This window comes from Branchiostoma lanceolatum, chromosome 1 (assembly GCF_035083965.1).
Source record: "Branchiostoma lanceolatum isolate klBraLanc5 chromosome 1, klBraLanc5.hap2, whole genome shotgun sequence".
In the NCBI taxonomy this organism is placed as follows: domain Eukaryota; kingdom Metazoa; phylum Chordata; class Leptocardii; order Amphioxiformes; family Branchiostomatidae; genus Branchiostoma; species Branchiostoma lanceolatum.
In genome coordinates this window covers 33049205-33072855 of record NC_089722.1, presented here as the reverse complement: position 1 = coordinate 33072855, position 23651 = coordinate 33049205, and the positions used below count along the sequence as shown (strand labels likewise).

At 40.9% G+C, this 23651-nt stretch overlaps 1 long non-coding RNA gene across 1 annotated transcript; it reads left to right on the top strand.

Moving 5' to 3' along the window:
• The first annotated feature begins 1729 nt into the window (after nucleotides 1-1729).
• Nucleotides 1730-8607, top strand: LOC136420437 (uncharacterized). The gene is made up of 5 exons (XR_010753210.1): nucleotides 1730-2058; nucleotides 2637-2699; nucleotides 3088-3438; nucleotides 3820-3852; nucleotides 4269-8607. It is a non-coding gene; the product is annotated as an uncharacterized lncRNA (long non-coding RNA).
• The last annotated feature ends 15044 nt before the right edge of the window (nucleotides 8608-23651 follow it).

Here is a 23651-nt window from a genome sequence, read left to right as displayed (position 1 = left end):
CAACCATAAATTTGACTTGTTTGCAGAGTAACGGGCAATCCTCATTCACCAGGGGGTTAGCAACTGTAATTAGCTACAGGACTGTATTTCCGGCCCGGCGGGTAGTCTCTACCAGACTAACTACGCCAGGGTTTCACTTGCAGGCCCCGTTACAATGCAATACAATAGCCCTGGATACAATGCAACACAACACAACCCTTTCTTTTGCACGTTCACGACAGGCATGTTCGTGCAGGTCTATCCTCTTGTCCCTTTGATTTCAGCAACTTTAGTCTCCCGTCGACCAAACGTGCGGTGACACGAATGCTCAATCTACCTTCCTTCTACCAAGGCACAACCAAAGAAATAAATATTCAGTGTATAAACAAATGAATACATTTTCCTACACGTATTTGTTCTGGTCGCCAAGGTCTTACGAACACCATGACCACCGCATAAAAATGGTGACACCAGCCACGGTAGTCCCTTCTTAGTCTTCTGTAGTCTCTAACGGGACTGCAGCAGGACTCTACGAGCACTGACCTCCAAGGAAGGGTCGCAGAAGAGCTCTAGGGAGTTCCTTCATAGGCTATATGGATTATGGACTAAGGAGACGTGAACCATGTATTGCATTCATTGTGCATGGAGCCGCCAAGTTATGTTTATCGTTCGGTAAAGCCCTCCATGGGGGAGTGATTTTTGTCAAGGTGACGTGAACCATGTATTGCATTAATTGTGCGAGGAGCCGCCAAGTTATATTTATCGTTCTGTAAAGCCCGCCTTGGAGGAGTAATCTCTATTTTCGTAAAGGTGACGTGAACCATGTATTGCATTAATTGTGCGTGGAGCCGCCAAGTTACGTTATGTAAAATCCCTCCATGGAGGAGTAATTTCTATTTTTGTAAAGGTGACGTGAACCATATATACAAATTTTCTTGAGAGTGACGAAAACCACGAGTCTGCATTCATTGTGCGTGGAGCCAGCTCTATGAAGCCCGCTATCGTTAACCAGAACGTATATACATGCGGAGTATATTTTTTTTTCTTGAGTGTGACGTTAACCATGAGTCTGCATTCATTTTGCGTAGAGCCAGCTCTACGGTGCTGGAAAAATGCCGAAGGGTTGTATCAATAGCTCCATGGAGCTAGCTCTATGGAGCTAAAAGGGATACAAACTTTCTTGAGGGTGACGTGAACCATGAGTCTGCATTCACTGTGCGTGGAGCCAGCTCTATAAAGCTTATTTAACATTAACCAGAGCTATCACTGGCAATACTCCATGGTGGAGTATTAAAAAAAATGGGGGGTGACGCAAACCATGAGTATGCAATCAAAGTGCGTAGAGCCAGCTCTACAAAGCTGGAAAAAGAGCCAGCTCTACGAAGCTGAAAAGCTGCCGTGGGGTTGTACTTTTAGCTCCATGGAGCTAGCTCTATGGAGCTAAAATGTACTACTATGCAAATTCTCTTTAGGGTGACGTGAACCATGTGTCTGTATTCATTGTGCTAGAGCCAGCACTATGAAGCTTGATTTTTTTAGTTAGATTTTTTCTTCTTCAAGGTGACGTGAACCATGCATATGTATTTTTCTTGATGGTGACATGAACCATATAAATGCATTCATAGTGCGTAGAGCTGGCTCCATGGAGTTGGAAAAAAATTTGCCGCAGGGCTGTACTAATCGCCTCCATGGAGCTAGCTCCATGGAGCTGGCTCCATGGAGGCGATTAGTACAGCCCCTTCTCCGGAAGTCCGTGGCCGACACTGGAGTAGTGACGAGACGAGGTGTCTCATCAGTTTGTGGGCAGATCACGCAGTTCAGGTGAAGCTAAGGTCGTTCAGGAATAAGGAGGGATATGCATTGCTGGAAAAGCAATGAGGGAGGTGGGCTACCCGAGGTCTTCAAAACAAATAAAGGTCAAGCTTCGTGACCTGAAAGCGAAGTATAGGAAGGCAAAACAGAACAACAACAGGAGTGGGAGTGCGAGAGCTTCATGTCCATTTTTCGAGGAGCTGGATGCAGTTTTGTGGACCCGCCCTTCTACGAATCCAACCTTCCTGTTAGAGACTACAAACCAAGGTATGTCTCCATGTTTCTTTTGATTATTTCTTAATATTTTGCAAGTGTACACCGGACCTAATATAAAATCAATTTATAATCCTGTATACGTTATGAAACGATTAATCATTCTTGTGGGAGGTGGGCACTTTTTGACAGGGTAAGAATTACTGCGTGACTCACTTCATGCTCACTTGTATGCATAAAAAAAGTGAGCTGTGGACCTTTGACTGTAGATATTTGTTTAGTGCTACGTACATACATATGTAAAGGTACTTTTTATTCAATAATATACTGGTATAAGTATGAGTTATAGTGCGCAGCTTCAAGTTTAGATGCACAAAAATGCACATCCAGTGATCCACACATGCATGTACTCAGTTTCGAGCCGTGGCACATAATTTGTTTGGGTGCTTACTGAAAGTATATACAGGGGCAATGTTTGTTTTTTTCATTTTGTTATAAAATGAATGGTTTGAAAGCTGTTGTGCAAGTTTGAATGTAAATCTCCATGTGCTAATTTCAATAAAATGAATATGCAACTACATATATATAAATATATATGTCCTAAGATGATATGCATTTATTTCTTAAATCAGAGTAAGCATCTTCAGATGAGGATGACATAACTTCAGTACTAGTGGAGGGTCCACATTCTCCAGGTGGGTTCAGAGTACTGTTATTGTTAATAGATTGACACCAATAGTTTCCTCCTTATCAATATCAGCTATATAGTTTGCGACAGCAGCCTATTTTCCTTGTTGACTGAAGGCTGGATATATCCACAAAGCCTGTTATGAACAGGGCCAAAAGCATGCATACTAGTGTCAGATTGTACAGTCAGGTCATGATCTGTTTGCATGGTGATTTTAATCAAGTGTATTGATGTAAAATCCGTACATCAGACTGCCATGTTTAAACATAATTCTATACCGACTGTTTGTTCTTTAGTGTACTTGTGTTATTATACATGACAAAGTTTGCTGCAAGTCAGTGCCTAACGCAAATTACAAATTACATACCCTGTCTCTCTACTTTGCACAATAACAGAGAGCGCAGCAGCAGGTGGAACAAGGAACGCAGCAGCAGGTGGAACAGGGAACGCAGCAGCAGGTGGAACAGGGAACGCAGCAGCAGGTGGAATAAGGAACGTAGCAGCAGGTGGAACAGGGAACGCAGCAGCAGGTGGAACAGGGAACGCAGCAGCAGGTGGAACAGGGAACGCAGCAGCAGGTGGAACAGGGAACGCAGCAGCAGGTGGAACAGGGAACGCAGCAGCAGGTGGAACAGGGAACGCAGCAGCAGGTGGAACAGGGAACAAAGCAGCAGGTGGAACAGGGAACGCAGCAGCAGGTGAAACAGGGAACGCAGCAGCAGGGTGAACAGGGAGCGCAGCAGCAGGTATGTTTACTCTTCAAATATATAAACAATATCTCGTAGAATCATGTGTTTATCAAAGTCTCAGTGGCATATTTGTATCTATGTAGCCAGTTTAACTGCCCTTTGGTGAAACAGACCAGCTTCACACTAATCACAGGCAAGCTGCGTGGCAGCAGCAAGATATAGGTACACCTTGGTATGTTGTACTTATAGGATGAATTAAACTAAACTCCTCCATCTTCCTGTTTCATTGAGTAAGGTAAACAGGAGAGGCATCCCTCTTGTTTGCAAATTCCAAGTAGTGGTAGATTTAACACTGCATAAAGCAAAATATAAAGAAACAGATTTTGCTTTGGAATTATTTCAACGCTTATCTATCTAATCTATTTTCCCATTCATTAGGAGCAAACTTGGCCTCAAAGAGAAAGCAAAAAGGTATGTCTGTGTTGTTCAGAGATAAAACATTTTCATTGAGAAGAAATTGCACACTCAACAATCACCACCAATAGTGTACTAGTAGTGTAGACATTAGTCAACAAATCAGGGGTCAAAATTCATTTTTAGTTTGGAAGTTCTTTTTTTTATATTCCAACTGATACCAAGCCACACATGAGTTTACAAGGGCAGTTTAATAAAAATGTCAACCATCTACTGTACATTCAGAAATTTTCATTGTGATGTTATAATAATTTTTGCAGTTTTTGTGATGACCACTTCACCAGAAAAAAATTGTTGTTTTTTTTCCTGCTCACCTACCCGTTGTCTAAGCGCTACATGTACATACTATACACATTACATTGTATAGCATTTAAATAGTTATGTAACTCTGTTGGTTGTGATTCTGCCCATAGGCGTAGGATTCCGCAAGGCAGAGAAAAGTAAGAAGACAGGACTGCAAACCACAATGTCAACCATACAAGATGAGCAAAGGAAAAAACTGTGGAAGGAGAACAGTGAGAGGGACGAGGCCTATGGCATCATTTCCGTGTCAAAATTACGTACGTAAAAAACGTCACGTGCTCAGGACCCGTATGTCGGGGCGGAGCTTGACCACGGAGACGCCAGACTACGTATACGCGTCAACCCTTCCATGGTGATCAGCCATTGGTTGGAAATCAAGGTGGTCGTGAGCTCGCTGCTTGTGTGGATTACCGCCCAGCGGGCCGGGTGACAGTTTACAGTTCACCATACTTTCTGTAAAGACGCATTGCATTATCAGAATATGAATTTACATGAATGTTATAGCCGACTTGATGGATAAAATATGGGGAAGTATAGTAAAGCATTTGTCATCGATTGTGTAACTATTGTGACATTCGTCCCATTCTCATCCATTTGAAACCTGAAATTGTTGTCTGGCCTTGTTTGGATCTGAAATGTTTAGATTTATGTGGGTTAGGATATGGAGGGATCACTATGTACTTCTGTGGAATACTGCCATACGGAAGTAATGTTTTGGTCTGTCTATTACAATGTAAAAGCAGTGATGGGCGATGGTTTTAATCCCATATATGACCGCGGCTACAAGTACCCGCGAGAACTAACAGACACAATAGCTGCCCGTACACATCGATTGTACTCGAAGATTCCCTCTCATGAACTTTCCAAGCCCCTTTGTGTCGATTTTGTAGACACTCTGGCAGATCACACAACAAGGTGGTCTTTATACAACCATCAGAGAATCACACCTTTTTGTCTCCAATTGGCTTATCACAATACAAACTAATGCACCTGGTAGGGAGAGCGGCAAAAAAAAACCCGGGACATTTGATATAAAGGTCACTATCTTCTACTCTCCAAGCAGAGGTTAGTGGGGCAGATCGTCACCGTTTTATCATATGCCCCGTAATTTTAGTTTGGATGGGGCTAGCGGACAAAAAACGGGGCATATATTATGATAGAACGGTGACGAGCTGCCCACAAACCTCTGCTTGGAGAGTAGTAAGGGACAATTAGAGAAGCCCGCGGCCGTCGCTCAGAAAAAAAAGAAGATATTTCATTGCCTCCATTGCAGACTCCGTCCGGCCAAGGAGGTTGGTGAGGTTGTTTACTTTCAAGTTAAAGCTTTACTATTACATTTTTTTGTTATTGCTGGCCTTCTCGGTCTTCCCGGACAGCAATAAGAAGAAGAAAAATGTAATGGTAAAGCTTTAACTTAACAAAGAAAACAGCCGTAAGAGTCTGAAATGGAGGCTAGATCTTTCAACCAATATCGATCTTCTAGGAGCTCTTCACATCTGCTTTGAAGCCCAAGCATCTGCTTGGATCACAAATATCTGATGGATCCCAAACATCTGCTTGGAGCCACTACCATGTGCTTTTCTAGATAATTTTCCATTGCTCCCAAGCAAATCTATAGGTCCCAATATCTGCTTTGAGTCCCAACATCTGCCTCTATTATCTGGTCGGAGCTCCAAACACCCAATGGAGCAGAACGAGAAAGGCACAAGCCTCACTCAGAGTGCCAGCCCTTTTTAGCTTTCCACGTCCGCTCGCCACGACCCGCTACCTGGCTGAAAAAAAAGAGCTGACACTCAGCAAGCACTCAGGCTAGAAAGGCATATCTATATATAGAAAGCACATGTTAGTGGCTCCAAGTATATGTTTGAGCTCCAAGCAGACCCTATCTCCATAGCCGACCCCCTTTATACAGCTGACTCTATTTGGCCAATTTCTACTATTTTTCCAGCGACCCGCAGAGACTGATAGAGAAACTTTTATTGTGAGAACATTTACAAGGCTCAACCATAAAACCTCCTTGGCTCAACCAAGGCGCGAACCTCCCACTGGGACGTGCGCGGGTGACTGGGTTTGTGCCAGAAATCGGTCATAAAAAGATTAGTAACCCGGACATTCGTACGGCTGTTAACATTACCACGCGCGAGGAGGGGAGGCGACAATACAAAAGGTCACTATTGAATAGAAATATTCCGCCCTGTTTGAGTTATCGCACATCTTATAATTAGGTTGCAAAACGTACTTCTTCTTCCAGTTTGATACGGTCTTCGCAACATATAGATCTGCTTGGAGATTATGGCACATCTATGATCTAGAAAAGAACATATTCCAAGCAGATGTTTGGGCTCCAAGCAGATGTTTGGGCTCCAAGCAGATGTTTGGGATCCAAGCAGATAGTTGGGATCAAAGCAGATGTTTGGGATCCAAGCAGATGCAGAGAGCTCCAAGGAGATCGATATTGGGTGAAAGATTTAGCCTCCATTGAAGACTCCTTCCGGCTATTTTCTTTTTCAAGTTTTACTATTACATTTTTCTTGTTGCTGTCCGGGATTAGGACCGGAAGGCCAACAATAAGAAAAAATATGTAATGATAAAGCTATAACATGAAAAAGAAAACAGCCGGAAGGAGTCTGCAATGAAGGCTATGAAATATATTTTTTCTGAGTGACGGCCGGGCTTCTTTGACTGTCTCTTACTAATCTCCAAGCAAAAGTTTGTGGGGGAGATTGTGACCTTTTTATGATCTTTTATCAAATGCCCCGTTTTTTGGCCCGCTCTCCCCACCAAGTAACATGCGCCAACCTTCTTTCCATCCATATTTGCCCAATACAAGTAACATGCAGCCACCAACAGCCCCTGCCTTCCAGACTAGTCCCTCTGCCATCCAACATCCACATGCCCCTGCTTTCCACCCTGCCCCTATCCCTCCTAGCCAGGCCGACCTTTCCACCCTGCTGTGCCCACCTCCCCCCAACAGCCTGCCCTCTCTGCAGATTAGCCCTGAGGAAGACCCTGAAGAAAGAATCTACATCAACCTGTAGTTATATTTTACCCCCTATTGCAATATACAAATGTTTTGTGTTTTATAACTTACAGCACATTTTTTTTAAACTGTCTGAATGCGGCACAGTTTGTGTTGTACAGTGGTTCATTGAACAGGAATTGGAAGATTGCTTCCTTAATCCTGAAACAGCGGTAAACCTCAGTGTTGATGTATGCAATGTTGTTGCCAAAATGCAAAAGTGCATGCATATCTTATACCTAAGATTGTTTCCCAACAAATGCAAGTTCAAGTTGTAACAATCAAATATTCTGTTATGGTACACTTTACAGAAGTAACCAAGTTCATGTAATATGTAAGCAATGTTGTTGCCAAAATGCAAAAGTGCATGCATATCTTATACCTAAGATTGTTTCCCAACAAATGCAAGTTCAAGTTGTAACAATCAAATATTCTGTTATGGTACACTTTACAGAGGTAACCAAGTTTATGTAATATGTAAGCAATTTTGTTGCCAAAAGGCAAAAGTGCATGCATATGTTGTACCTAAGATTGTTTCCCAACAAATGCAAGTTCAATCAAATATTCTGTTATGGTACACTTTACAGAGGTAAACAAGTTTATTAAAGTCTCAACCGTTCTCTAAATGCAAAAGTCAATGGACATCTTATATTATACCTTAGATTGCAAATTCAAGTTGGTGTAACAAATACTATGTCGACCTAGACCGCGTGCTTGTCGAAACGCATGGATATCGACCTATATAGACCGCGTTTCGACCATCGTAGGTGTATGCTACTTTACGTTCTGCATAACGTTTGGAGCCCTCACTCTTCATCTGCGAGCATCCTGGCCAGGGCGTCCCTGCATACGTTGGGAACATCTCGTCCCTGTGGCGCTTGCAGGTTGTCATTGTCATATGCAGGCATGTACAGTTGTTCGTCGAATTGTTCACCATGCACTTCGCAAACGTTGTGCAGAACGCAGCATGCGGCTACGATGGTCGGCACGCGGTCTAGATCGACATCTACTAGGTGCATTAATGTGAAAATTATGTGAATTTGCTGCAAAATTCCAAGAAAATGTGACATAATGTGAATCCGACCATAAATATGTGAAACCCAGAATGTGATTTTTTTTCAAAATGTGAATCGCGAAATGTTATCTTATGTGAAACAATGTGACCCTTTAAGAAATGTGAATCCATTATGTGAAATCGCACAACCCTAAAACGTGACCCAAAAAAATGTGAATCTGAAATGTGAAAAAATGTGAAGAAATGTGAAAAGGTTTTCTTCCGCAAACTGCAAAGAGTCAAATGTGAAATTATGTGAAATTCAAATCACATTTTTTCACAGAATCCTGGGAATGTAATTTTATGTGATAATGTTTCACATAATTTCACATTTGCCGGTGTCCTAGCTGATTATGTGATTTTATGTGAAAAAATGCCCAACACGCAACAGCTTTTATTTTCCACAAGTTCTCCAAGGTTAAAAGTAAATACTGTGTTGATGTAGTTATCATCTATATATCTATCAATAAGAATTAGATATTAATGCAATTAATCAATCAATCAATCATTCGCGAGCATCAGGAGCTAATGCAGCACCCTTTTCGTCTCCAGCATCTACTGACGTTCGATCTTGTAAATGCTATCAGAAGTAATCTCTGGAAATATTTACATTATAATATCATTATCAAGTATGTGTTAAGTGAGCTCACGGGTGGATGCTGTAAACATTTCCGCTGCTGTATGACTTCGAAATTCCTAACCTACCATCTCCGTCATTAGCTATAGGCCGGGCTATGTTCGGCCAAGCTTTCTTTCGGGAAGACTGAGCTTTCTGCCGTTACGGCACAGGTTATCTTTGGCAACAGTGTATTACGTGGTAGAAATGTAATCGGTCGCAACGATAAGCGGGGAAAAAATGAACACCTACCACGTAAAATTACTATCCACGATGGTTCGTTGCCAGGGGAAACTTTCGACTGTAAGGGAGCGTATCAGGTTACCGGGACTCCCGCGCGGTCCCCGGGGGAGCCGTAACATCTTCTGAAATATCATGATATTTAGAAAAACGATCTCTCGCACGTGTCTCGCCAATCGGAAATGAAATTAGTCAATATGTATACGTCAAATCCTGCCGTTTTACGCATGTTGCATAATTTTGTCTGGATATTTTCTTAGATTGGCCAAATTGGCTGTTTTAGAAAGGATGTTCGGTGGACAAAATAACAAAACGGTTTAAATAACGGTTTAAATAACGTGACTAAAAATTCCAATCTTTTATATTCTGAACAATAACAATAATACTAAACTTTCTGTTTTTGGATTTTTTAAATTTCTCTTTCAAATTATTTCTAGGGCCAAAAATATGTCAAAAAATACTTTTTTTTACACTCAAACACCCGTAATTCAAAATTTCCGCCGTATAAGAAAAATCCCTAAAACACAAGCCTGGGGATATTACTTCTCGATAATTTAAGCCCTCGATGAGTGAGTATGAACTCACATTGTTCGAGTTTTTCATACCACTTTGGAATAATGTCAAGCCTCACGGATAGGGGGAGGGGGTACTTAATGCCGGCGTAAACAAGTCCTGCAAGATTAAAAGTCACCAACAATGGCACCAGTAGCTTAGTTACATGTTCCATGTCCACAATAAAATGCCAGGAAAGAAAAACTGTCCAGAAAATAGTTTGTATTTGTGATAAAGTGTTTTTTATTCTTATGCAAGGGACCTCGGACAGAAAGGGCGTTTTGGCGCGGATTTACAGTGAAAACCTGCAAATGACCGCGAGTGACCCCGAATAGAACGCACGTTCTATTCGAATACGTCACTTCGAACATAATAGAATGCCGTTCGAATTTTAAAAAAGTCTGGAAATTTTGCGCCTATGTTTGACCATCGTGATCGGGTGCCAAATATTACCCCGGGGGCGGTAAACCCTTCTGTCCCGAAGAGATCCCCGCCAATACACGGTAGACCGGATTCCGGATTAATGGTCCCTTGACTTGAGATCTAAAATGCAACGAGCTCAAGGAATCATACGAGAATCTCACATATGTTCTGATGTTAAACACCTCTATCCAACTTCTTACAGTGTCCTTAACTTAAAAAAAAAAACGAACAACCAACTTTTCAATGCGAGACGATTTAGTAAAGGTCTATCAGATCAGGGCGTGTATTTGTACTTTCTATTTTGAAGTATTTTTCAAACCCTCCACAAAACACCAATTACTCAAAATGTATTACTAGGATGCTGTTCATCTTGTCATATTATAACATACATTTTCAGGGGGGTGAAAATTCTCAGGTTTAGAAAACAACACGGAACTATCAATTTTCTAATCCAAAACTGCCAAACAGATTTTTTTTCATGACGTGTGCTAAATCTGCGCTGTGTATATATCTTCCCGAATGAAAATGGTCTAACGCTCTACAAGTCAACAGCAGCCTATGACCTCATACTAGAATCCCAGATATCTTGTGACTTCACAACATATCTTTCTCTCTTCCTACAGTGTTCCTGACACCACAAAACGAAACCATCAACTTATAAATACGAGACGAATTACAATAGTGTGTCCGTGAGCGCATTCAAACTCTTTAAACCGCGCGCGCTGTGTTACTTTCTATTTAAAAGTTTTTCTCTCGAATCCTCCACAAAACACCCGTTACTCAAATTGAATTACTAGCATGCTGTATATCTTGACGTATTACAACATGCATTTCAGGGGTGTCAAAGGTTTGACGATCTAGAAAACAACACGAAACTACTAATTTTCTAATCCAAGACTACCCAACACACGTTTTATTTGACGTGTACAAAATCCTCGCTGTGTATATTTCTGCCCGGATCCAATTTTCCAAATGCTGTACAAGTGGCCCGTAGCCTTTGATCTTATACTAGAATTCTAGGTATCTTGTGACGTTACAACAAGTCTTTCTAACTTCCTACATGTCTTTCTAACTTCTTAACACCAGAAAACAACACGGAACCATCAACTTTTCGATACGAGGCGATTTACAATAGCGTACGTGTCCGTGAGCGCATTCAAACTCTTTAAACCGCGCGCGCTGTGTAACTTTCTATTTAAAAGTTTTTTCTCTCGAATCCTCCACAAAATAACGTTACTCAAATTGAATTACTAGCATGCTGTATATCTTGTCGTATAATAACATGCATTTTAGGGGCGTCAAAGGTTCGACGGTCTAGAAAACAACACGAAACTACTAATTTTTCTAATCCAATACTACCCAACACACGCTTTATTTGAGTTGTACGAAATCCTCGCTGTGTATATTTCTGCCCGGATCCAATTTTCCAAACGCTGTACAAGTGGCCCGTAGCCTATTATCTTATACTAGAATGCTATGCATCTTGTGACGTTACAACAAGTCTTTCTAACTTCCTACAAAGCTCCTTACACCAGAAAACATCACGGAACCATCAACTTTTCAATACGAGACGATTTACAATAGTGTATCCGTGAGCGCATTCAAACTCTTTAAACCGCGCGCGCTGTGTAACTTTCTATTTAAAAGTTTTTCTCTCGAATCCTCCACAAAATACCGTTACTCAAATTGAATCACTAGGATGCTGTATATGTTGTTGTATAATAACATGCCTTTTTAGGGGCGTCAAAGGTTCGACGGTCTAGAAAACAACACGAAACTACTAATTTTCTAATCCAAGACTACCCAACACACGTTTTATATGATGTGTACAAAATCCTCGCTGTATATATTTCTGCCCGGATTCAATTTTCCAAATGCTGTACAAGTGGCCCGTAGCCTTTGATCTTCAAGTAGAATTCTAGGTATCTTGTGACGTTACAACATGTCTTTTTAACTTCCTACAGTGTTCTTAACACCAGAAAACAACACGGAACCATCAACTTTTCGATACGAGGCGATTTACAATTGCGTACGTGTCCGTGAGCGCATTCAAACTCTTTAAACCGCGCGCGCTGTGCAACTTTCTATTTAAAAGTTTTTCTCTCGAATCCTCCACAAAATACCGTTACTCAAATTGAATTACTAGCATGCTGTATATCTTGTCGTATAATAACATGCATTTCAGGGGCGTCAAAGGTTCGACGGTCTAGAAAACAACACGAAACTACTAATTTTCTAATCCAAGACTACCCAACACACGCTTTATTTGAGTTGTACGAAATCCTCGCTGTGTATATTTCTGCCCGGATCCAATTTTCCAAACGCTGTACAAGTGGCCCGTAGCCATATTATACTAGAATGCTATGCATCTTGTGACGTTACAACAAGTCTTTTCAACTTCTTACAGTGCTCCTTACACCAGAAAATAACACGGAACCATCAACTTTTCAATACGAGACGATTTACAATAGTGTGTCCGTGAGCGCATTCAAACTCTTTAAACCGCACTGTGTAACTTTCTATTTAGAAATCTTTTTTTTTTTCAAATCTTCCGCAAAACGCCCGTTACTCATAATAAATTAGTAGGATGCTGTATATCTTGTCGTATAATAACATGCATTTTTGAGGGAGTCAAAGGTTCGACGGTCTAGAAAACAACACGAAACTATTAATTTTTTAATCCAAGACTGCCCAACACACGTTTTATTTGACGTGCACGAAAGCCGCGCTGTATATATTTCTGCCCGGATGCCATTTTCCAAACGCTGCACAAGTGGCCCGTAGTCTATGATCTTATACTAGAGCTCTATGTATCTTGTGACGTTACTACAAGTCTTTTTAACTGACCACGGTGTTTTCTAAACACCAGAAAACAACACGGATCCATCAACTTTTCAATACGAGACGATTTACAATTATAGTGTGTCCGTGATTGCATTCAAACTCTTTAAACCGCGGGCTCTGTGTAACTTTCTATTTAGAAGTTTTCTTCTCGAATGCTCCACAAAACGCCCGTTACTAAAAATGAATCACTAGGATGCTATATATCTTGTCATATTACAACATGCATTTTAGGGGTATCGTAGGTTCTCTGGTGAAGAAAACAACACGGAACCAATGGTTTTTCATTAAAAGACTACGTAATAGTTTTTCATGACGTGTGTGAAATTTATAGCTTTTCTTTTTGTAGTTTTTTGATCAAGGTTTTAGTAGCATTAAAAGTGGCGGTGACTAATTTGTAGCTAATTCAGGGGAAATCGGTAGTTATGAAGACAGTCCAAATACCAGGGAAGGGTGACATGGGGATTTTAAGCAAATATATACGTGCATAGACCATATTGAAACAAAGAAAAGCAACGTAAATTCTGTACGTGTCTTTATTGAGACAGTCTCACTTTATCCCTGCTTTGGCACATGGGAGTTTTATCTGTGAAAGGTCCAACATGTGTGAAATTCTACCAGTTCACACCGTCGCAAAAAAGAAGTTTTATATGAATATCAAAGAGTCGGCTTTGAATGACCGCGTTACAATAGAGCTGCATATGTACAAGGAGCGCGGCAAGGATTTGCAAAACAGGCGTTAGCCTTTCAAACAAATAAACAATTTCTCTATTTTGATGGCAGGAGCTTTGAATGTCAGTGTCTAATAAACAGTATCTATTGTGAACTCGCAAAATGGGAACATACGCTAGTGCGTTTCTTGCATTTGTAGATCGTAATCATGTTTGCTTGAGAAACCGAACGTATTTTAATAAGATGCAAGGATTGACTTGGTTACTCATTAATTAGGTTCTGAAAAACTGTGAGAGTTTGAAACATCTTAGTCATCTACTAGATGTCGGCCATAATGCTTACATTGAATCTTTTACACAGACTGTCTTTTCAAATTTGGCCAAGGAGTTTAAAAAAGATCAGGCCCTTCTTGACTCTCTTAAAATCTATGGTGGGACATAAAGGCGAGGGGCTGGGCGTTGCTGTCAAAGTGTGAATGGGGCGTGACATTAGGTGCTTTCACTTGTAAAGTAGTTAATCAACAACTGAACAGTGGCACACCTTCTGTCAATTGTTGTCTGAATGCTAAATTTTAGTCAAGTCACAGCGCAAAGCGTTATATCGTTTGCAAGGCATCTTTTGCGAGCATATCTCTTAAATGTTTAGCTTGATCGACGAAGAAAAGTGACGTGGAGAAAAAAAGCTACCTTATAGCTCGCTTACGAATGTCACCGTTTAATGATGGTTAATTACCATACTTTGAAAGAAAGGCTACATGTGTAAGCGTGGGGGGGGGGGGTTGTGCTATCGGGAATGTGTAGTTGAATATAGTATAGACGTCATATATAAACGTCGGGAAAAAAATAACTACACTTACCTTTTACATATTCTGTCAATTCAAATGTCTTCAAATCTTGTGTAAGGCAATTCAAATTAATTTCACATTTAAAAAATGTGAAATTAATGTGATTCACATATCACATTTTTTCACATTTCGCTTTTCTTGAACATCACATAAATTTCACATTTCTCGGCTTGCTAGCTGTTTTCACATCTTTTAACATTTTGCAGCAGACTACATTTCACATAACTTCCACATGAAGTCACATTTTATAAAATGTGATTTGATATAACATTATTTCACATTTTCACCGAGAGCACGTTTCACATAAAATCACATAAACATAGGCGGCGGAAAAATCCACTGGTAGTCACATAACTTCACATAATGGGTGAACAGCCAACTTCACATTTATATAACATATTTTCACATTTGAAAATGTGATTTTTCTAGATCTTTTAGGGTGAATGTGAAATAATGTGACGCAAAATAATAACATTTTTTCACATTTCAGTGTCGCTCTTCAGAAATGTGACCTGAATGTTATTTTATGTAATTATCTGTCAATTTATGTGAAAAAATGTAATGCTGTTGGACCTCAAAATTTTTAACATTATATCACATTTTATTACATTTTCTTCAAATTCTGCCGAAAATTCACATAATTTTCACATTTAAGCACCTAGTAGAGTATGCGTTTCGACAGGCACCGCCACCTGCCTTTAAGACGACCGAGTGCACACTCGATGGTCATTCTAGCACGGCTTAACCGATAGGTGACGTATTGTTTGCCAGGTGTTAGGTGCCCATTGTCTGGATATGCCTTCAACAGCCAATTGAGATGAGGATATGCCGCGTCTCCTAATAGTTTCACAGGGATGTTGGTCACATTTATCTCTCGCGCCAACTCCTATAGACAAGACAGGAATCAGTTATTGCAATGACTAACGTCAATTTATGTTCTTACCTACATGGTAATGAACAAATGGATATTTCTGTAGCATCTCATGCAACAACAAACAAACCAAGGCAAGTGTTTAGAAATATGACAGGAGGATTATGCTCGGTCGGCACTACCGTCACTTCTATGTATCCAGACGTCTTGCAAGCATTGGGCCTAAAACCATTTTCTAATCGCCTACACTATATCTGTAATTGGAGGCACCACACCATTTGTGATTGATTTGTATAGCACAATCTTTTTAGTTTATGTACCGAAGACAAAAGAAAGAAATCCATACCTGTGGAAGCAATGTACCTCTTTCCGCTTACAATTATTCTCCAAGCTTGCAATCCATGCTGGATATATATGGTATTTGGCGTTATTTGAAATACTCAAGAGCAAGTCCAAGACTGTATTAGTGCTACACATTATACACAAGGATGACCGGTTGTTTTGGTACATAGTCATAGTGAATAGCTTTCAAATGTACCGGGAAGGGGGCAAATCAATTGCAATGGTCTGTGTTGCAATGGTCTGTGTTGAAATGAAATGAAACGAACTTATTTGAGTCGAACAAGTAATTTCTACGTACTATTAACCTGTAAACACGGAAGTTTATTGTTGTACAAGCGTGCATCTCAAATAAACCACTGAATAATTACACAACAAAGACTTGACCAGCGGGTACGTGGTATTTCACAACTCGTTGTGTCTTTATTCGTGCAGGGTTCTGTAAAACATGACTGTCAGCCAATTGCAATTTACATAGTATATGGTTTGAAAACAACAGCCAATCAACGCCCGTGTCGCTATTTTCAAATCTCTTATTAGTTGGCACACGTATCCCAGATGAGGATTAACTGACGTCGTGTGGGCTAGCCTGGAAACCATACCATCGGGCGTTCCGCGTTATCTCTACGGCACAGGGAGTGTTACCTTCCCGCCATGTGAGAATACCGCGCACGGGGTGATTGTACGGACTTGGATCAATTAGCTCGGTCTACGGAGAGGCATAACTGACAGAAACGGATCGTTGCATAGCAGACTAAACCGTTCGGTAAAGACTGGTAAACAGGCTATGTGTGGATATATGCTCTCCGCTCCCTGTCCTCTTTGCCAGGTATAGGCAGCCACAGCGCTGGGAACACTGAGAAGCTTTTGTCGTGTTTCTACATCAACATTTGGTAAATCTCGCGACCTCGATCGTCAGAGGCAGTCTACTAGTTCAAGAACCCAATTAGAACTTGTTGCAAAGCTAACTGTGGACGAGTCTCTTTCAACTGATGCGAGACCAAGCGGGCTAATCTGACTGGGAGTATCTGCGTTTTTATCTGAAGCATATGGAAGGAAAGGTACAGGAATGACAGCATCACGGAGACCCGCACTGAGAACTGAATTTCATTTGACCTGAGCGACTGTGGCCGGCGGAGTCGTCAAGATCAAAAAAGGAACACACTATTTGGAACTTTTGTAGCCGATACTTAACCGCAAAATGCAAATAGTGGCATTCGTTGATAACGGTGAAACAACAATGAAAGTTTAATCACCATTTTGAACTAATAAAAGCATATTTTCAGGGTTTTGGGCCGGGGAAGTGGAAAGCGCATAAGAATTTTTTTGGGGGGGGGGGGGGGGATTTTGGCCGCAGACCAAGCCTGGTCCAACCTTGGAGGGTAATTAAATGCTAATTAGGTGATAATTGTCGCTAAATTATGCAGCTACCGGCGGCAATCGTGTTCACTGGACAGGACGTGTGTATGAATTTCCCTCTAGCTGCATGGGTAATTAAATGATAATTAGGTGATAATTGTGCAGCAGCGGCAGCAAAGGTGTTCACTGGGCAGGATACGTAAATGAATTTCCCTCTAGCTGCATGAGAATAAACGGGCGCCGACACTTCCTGCGCAGCCTAAGTGGTGCATTCGCGGTAAATCCCGGGACGGTGCGGGCCCCGTGCAGAAGAGCTGGGCAGGTCGACACGACCTGGAGAGTCACGGAAAACTCGAATTAACAGGCACGTGAAACACGATTTCCACCCCGCAAATTCGTTATTTCGTACAGTGATGGTTCTCAGTGCCCTGTGGCACGTAATACTTTCCATACCTTAAGGGGGCGTAAAAACACGTCATTTTTCCGCTTTCGTGCATTTATGTGCAAGATAAGGACACAGAGGGTACAGGCTCGCACTATACCATGTCGATGATATTTAGTTTAGATGTCAGGTTTTCCAGAACTCCCCTACGATGGGAGAGGTCTTGTACAGGATTTACAGAAATGCTTTCCTCTTTGTTGTAGACCTGACGATGGACGTCTGATCTAATGTTCTATGCCTTAAAGACACAGCAGTAATGACCAGACATCCCTAGCATGAGTGCCTTTATAGATATTTTACTGTATCCAACCCCCTCCCCGACCATTTTGTGAGGGGGGGGGGTGGTAATATGGGAGCCCAATAAGCTAACTATGAAGAAACTATATCCTTTATCAAAGTTTTTCCATTGTGCTTGGTAGTCCTTCGAAGTCGAAGATGACTGTCAATGTGTTGCTCATTCACGGGGGATGTGACCTCATGTTATAGCACATATAATTTTACTTCATATGTTTTTGTTAATCAGTATATCACTATACAGGTATGTTATTTGTTAACTTTTGCTTACAAAGCCATTAGATTAAAACCAGATAATAAACATACATTTCCGGATACAATGTATATCTTTTCTTATCATTTTCATGTATCTAACATTTACTGGTGTAAAGAAATAGTCCTCGTTTATTTAAATGATATTGTATTTGAATGCCAATATTTAATTGAACTTTTTAGAAGTTGATAGATTATATGTGCTGTATACCTTATATGAAATCCCGTTTTGTCAATTTTTTCAGCCCCTCAAAAGGCCTTATTGCAAAACTTATGTCTGCAGTATCCAACAAAGCTACTTGCAGCATTAATCCAGCAAATTGGTGAAAAAGACTCACCCAAACTTAAAATAAATAAAAAAGTTGGTATCATATTTTCAAAGAAAGTTTCCAACGTTTGTAACATGACTTACTATGTAACCGTTTAGTATGGCCAACACGTGATTGCTACATAATGTTACCGATTCACATAAAGCCAGACATGCAAAAATACAATTTATGAAAAAATAAACTTATGACTCGTGGGCAATACATTCAATACCAAACTAAGGCCCAATTTACACTTGTTCAATAAAACTGTAGTACTACACATGGTAGTCTACTACTGTAGTAGACTTCAGATTCATGTCCACTTTACACTCAACACAGGAAGCCTAGCAGGACACCCCACTGTTACTGATTGTCACGAAACTGTAGTGACCTTTTGTGACCTTTGAAAAATCGCGGGAGGGAATTTCAGCATGTTTCTTATTTGTGAAAAGGAAGGGGTTTTATCTGATGCAAAATACTAAGGAAAAGGGCCTGACAGCTCGGTTTTACTGAGAAAACTAGAGAATGACCGCAGATGACCCGAAATGGAACACGCGGTCAGTTCGAATCACGTCAGATCGAACATGGTTGTTGGCTCCGAAGTGAAGTCTACTACCACTGTACTACAGTTTCGCTTTACACCCAGTTCGATGTCTCGCAGAACCTCCGCCGAAGTTTAGTACTACTACCCCCGAGGTTGTAGTAGACTTCTGCAGTAGTTTTCTTTTTACACCCAGAAAAAAGCTGTAGTTTACTACAGTAGTAGACTACCATGTGTAGTACTACAGTTAAAAGGACAAGTGTAAATTGGGCCTAACACTCAAGTTAATGGCACCAAAAGTTCCTGCCAGTTGTACAGAGTTATCAATCATTTACATTTCTATGGCAAGCATCCCACTTGGGAGCACGTGGATGATATGTCCCTGTCGGAGGCGAGACCCGTTACGCATGATTCCACGCTACAAGCTGACGTCGATAGCCTCGTACGTTGGACTGAGGACAACGAGATGCAACTCAACCCCTCCAAGTGTATGGTGATGCTGATATGTTTCATGCGGAACCCCCTCCTCCACCTGTACTGACTATTAAAACATCAACACTTGAAGTCGTTCAGTTCGCTAAGATCTTGGGGTGATCTTTCAAGCTAACCTGAAATGGGATGCCCACGTCAACATGATGGTCAACAAGGGGAGGCGCAGACTGTACCTGTTGCATGGCCTTGACACTACAGACTTGACACTAGTCTTCGTTAGATTTATACGGCCAACTCTAGAATATGCATGCCCTGTGTGGCACCCAGGTATCACTAATGCCCAATCTCGAGCAATCGAGAATGTACAAAGAAGAGCTTGTCGTATAATTCTCGGCCCCAACTTTGTTAGCTACAGCATGTCACTGAATCAATTGTCACTGCCATGTCTATGCACTAGACGACACGATCTATGTGCAAAGTTTGCTACCTCCTTGTTGAGCTCCACGACGTTCACTAATTGGTTGCCTCCAAGCCGTGTGAGTCTCCATGGCAAGAACCTTAGGTCTAAATACCAGATAACGCAATTCAAATGTAGGACCGCTAGATATCGCAAGACTACACTGTATTTCCTGGTTGATCTACTCAATGACAAAGTGTTAGTGCCGCAGATAAGCACTTAGTACGTATATATTTTAAATCGAGTATTGTTTTAAAGGTATGTGATGTTTTATTGTATGTATATTTATTTGCTTTTGATTGTAAGTCAGTAAGGCAAACTTCACTTCACATATACTGTAAAAATAGGTTGCCAAGGAAGATATCTTCAAATCTTAACTCGAACTTTAGTATTACCTTAGCATTGCAGCTTACATTAAGGACTAAAAGTCATACACCTGGCAACAATTATTCTGTCACAAATCGGCAGAAATAAAGAAGGAAACCTTGTAGAGATGACTTGTGTTGCATATCATACATATATTGTCTGTGATATATATCACTAGTCAAGCGTTGGGACTGCCCCCTGTCAATTTGGCACGGTACTACACCAGCGTACACACTTGCGGTTCTCACATCCAGTATACAGTTTTCACCAACATCACACTGCAAAGGACCGAATCTCACCACCTCAACATTTACCCCAATCCTCATCCTATTTCACTATACTTCTAACTTCTCCCTAAACATTCGCTGATCCTCAGACAACACACACGACCACTCCTCTAGCGGTACTCCACATACATGTACAGACGATGATGTTACATGCTTCTGATATGTCGTATTCCTTCACAGTTAAAAAGGTCTCTACATCCTACTGTTCTATCGGCAGTTGCGTTGCTATCAAAAACTGCTAGGAGGCGCACTTGTATCATTACAGCGTTCTATATAGATATTACAGCATTTTTTACATGTTCGAAAATAAGTCTAATATTATTTTATGGACAAACTTCACACACACTCATACTTTTTAGTGATGAGAAGCCAGGAATACTTTAGAAGGACTTTACAGCATAGTAGGTTGGCAATAAGGAGTCTTCTTGGCGACTTCTACTCTTAAACAAATTCTTAAACAAAATATTTTAAGTAGCTCTCAACAGCTGATGGCAGGACACTAAGTTTCTCCGCCAATCTTAAATCATATTCTTAAGTATTTTATTGAGACTATGGTATGAATTTTGCAAAATAATAATACACGTAAAACATGTAAGTAAGTAAAACATGAATGGGTCTATATCACCTATAATTGCTGTACAATATAGAGTAGAGTCGAGCCATGAGAAATTCTAGGAAATTTTATCTTATCCACTTGGCACGAAAGCGAGAAGTTTGTTCAGCGTACATCTTAGCATCTCATGTTGCTGTTTGACTGTAGAACGTATCTCCAAGCAGATCTATAGGTTGCGAAGACTGTATCCAACTGGCAGAAATAAAATGTTATGGCACCTGGTTGCTATAAAAACTCCTTCTGCCAGTTGGATGCGCCGTTTGCTTGGAGACTATGTAGAACTGCATTAAATTAATGTGTTGGTTCCAGGGTTTGCCCCCTTTGACGATCTAAACAACAATTCATTGACCCTTCTGTATTGTTGACTGAGCAAATCTAAGAGAAAAATATTCTAATTCAGGATTTTCAGACACCCACAATGTCTAGTTTTTTAGTACCAATAGTTGAAAAGCACTCACAGGTTCTTGCAGCTTTGAGCGGCCGCGGGTTTATGTCTATTTAAGTACAAGAAAATCAACTCCATGATGCCCCTGTTCAAAACTCCTGTGCCAGACAGCAGCTAAAGATGCTAGATGTACAAGACACCTCACGGATCTCTCATAGCCTGGACTTCAGGTACGTTTGGGATTTACTGCACCAGCCTTTTCCCACCTAACCTGTAGGCAAAGCAAACAACATAGACCAGCCTAAAACAGGTTAACGTTATACCAGGCTAGAAGTGAGAAATTGTTCTTGTAGTTGCGGTTCATTTATTTATTCAGATTTACCACATTTGTGGAAGGATTGACATAACAGGTGAACTATCACCTTTTCAAAATGTCATCCCAGACCAGACTGACGGTTTGGACCATCGCACAACGGATCATACCCCTACTCTTTTTCGAAAGGTGTGTGGTGGGTTCTTTTACGTGCGCGGGGTGTGACTTTCCCCAATCACGGGACCGCCATTTAATATCCTATCCGAGGGACCTCCCTAGATGAGCTAGGTACTCATTTACACCTGAGTGAAGTGAAGAAAGTCGTGTTAAGTGCCTTTCCTAGGGCACAACGTCGGGGCGCAGTCTCTGGGCACAAACCGGGATTAGATCCCGGGTCCCATTGTTTGACAGCCGCGCGCTCTGCCACTTGCGCCACACGACACGGTTCAGTGGCTTTGCTTGTGCAACCGACAGTCACGTTTGTTCTTGAATAATACAGTTGTGTGTCATCTTCACGTGAGCTTCAGGTCACTTGTTAAGTTCTCCTATAACCTATATTCATTGCTGTATAATAATCCTTACCAGAAGCAAACGTTTAACCCACATCAGAAAAAATACAAAGAACTGATTGTTCTGAATGAGTAGGTTGATATCATATATATATATAATATATCCTAAGGTACTTTGATACACAGAAGCCGCGGCTTGATTGTCCCTAGTGTAGAACACAGACGTTGTGCAGCCTCGTCAGTAAATGATTGTTTCGGACTTGACCTGCCTGACGGTGGTGACGGTTTGGATCGTCTCGGTGACGGTTTTCACTGAACCTGCTCCTCCCCGATCGTCTCTTCCTCCGTTTTGCTCCAGCCGCGCGGCGCCGGACGGAACCCGGCCGTTCCCCAGGGTGACGGTTTGTTGGACCTGGTGTGATACACATGGTTTATTTGTTCATTTTATTTGCACAACAAGAAAGTACATAATACATAATATGAAAAATAAATACGATGGGGCCCAAAATCTACCATAACTTTCGTCTTTCCAACACTTAACCATATACAAAATGGCATCATAATAAACCCAGAGGTTTTTGAGTTATGCTGACTACAATAGTCCGGAAACACAAACACACAGACACCCCCCAAATAAAACTGTATCTCCATTTTTCATAAAAATAATGATAGATAAAACAGCTACCCCGGGGCATAAATGAGCTACCACTTTTTTGTTCATGGTGAAAATGGACATATTCTGGCAATACATATTACAAACCGTCTCCAATTTGCAGGGAAGTTACATTTGATGTATATCGTTGTTTCAAAGTAACATTTATATTTCAAAATATGTTACAACCATTTGTTTCTTTATAAAAAATAATAATATCATTTTTTAGGTAAAAATATAGTGTAAGGACAATCCCTGAAGTTTCAATACTCGTATTTTGTTTTTGTGTGTACAGCTCCTAATATTGTTGTACCATAAATATGTAATGATATACGTTGATAGAGTTATTAGGACTCAAATGACTGTGTATCTCTGTTATATATATTGTATCTGACTCTTACCTCTTCCCTCATGACCTCAATGAAAAGCGGCCTGCGTGCCGATTTGAGCTTATCATGAATAAACAAAGGTTAAAACAAACAAACAAACAAACAAACAAACAAACAAACAAATTCACCTTTGAACAGAAACTAGTTATTTAACTTACATTTCACGTTTCCGCTTGGCTCACAAATTAGACGGATGTCCACAAAGCCTTAACGACCTCTCTCATCGGCTCTCGCATTCACCCCTTACTTGTTCATCATTCCCTGCCTCATTCGTCGCTGTTATAGAGTATGGTTGGCGACGTGCGCACAACTACCCAATACCGTTTCTATCCAGTTTGTGAATAGACAGAAAACTTAAGTTCTCTTCGGAGTTTACTTCACTTCTTCCGAAAAAAAAATCGTTATTTGTCCATATTATTGATT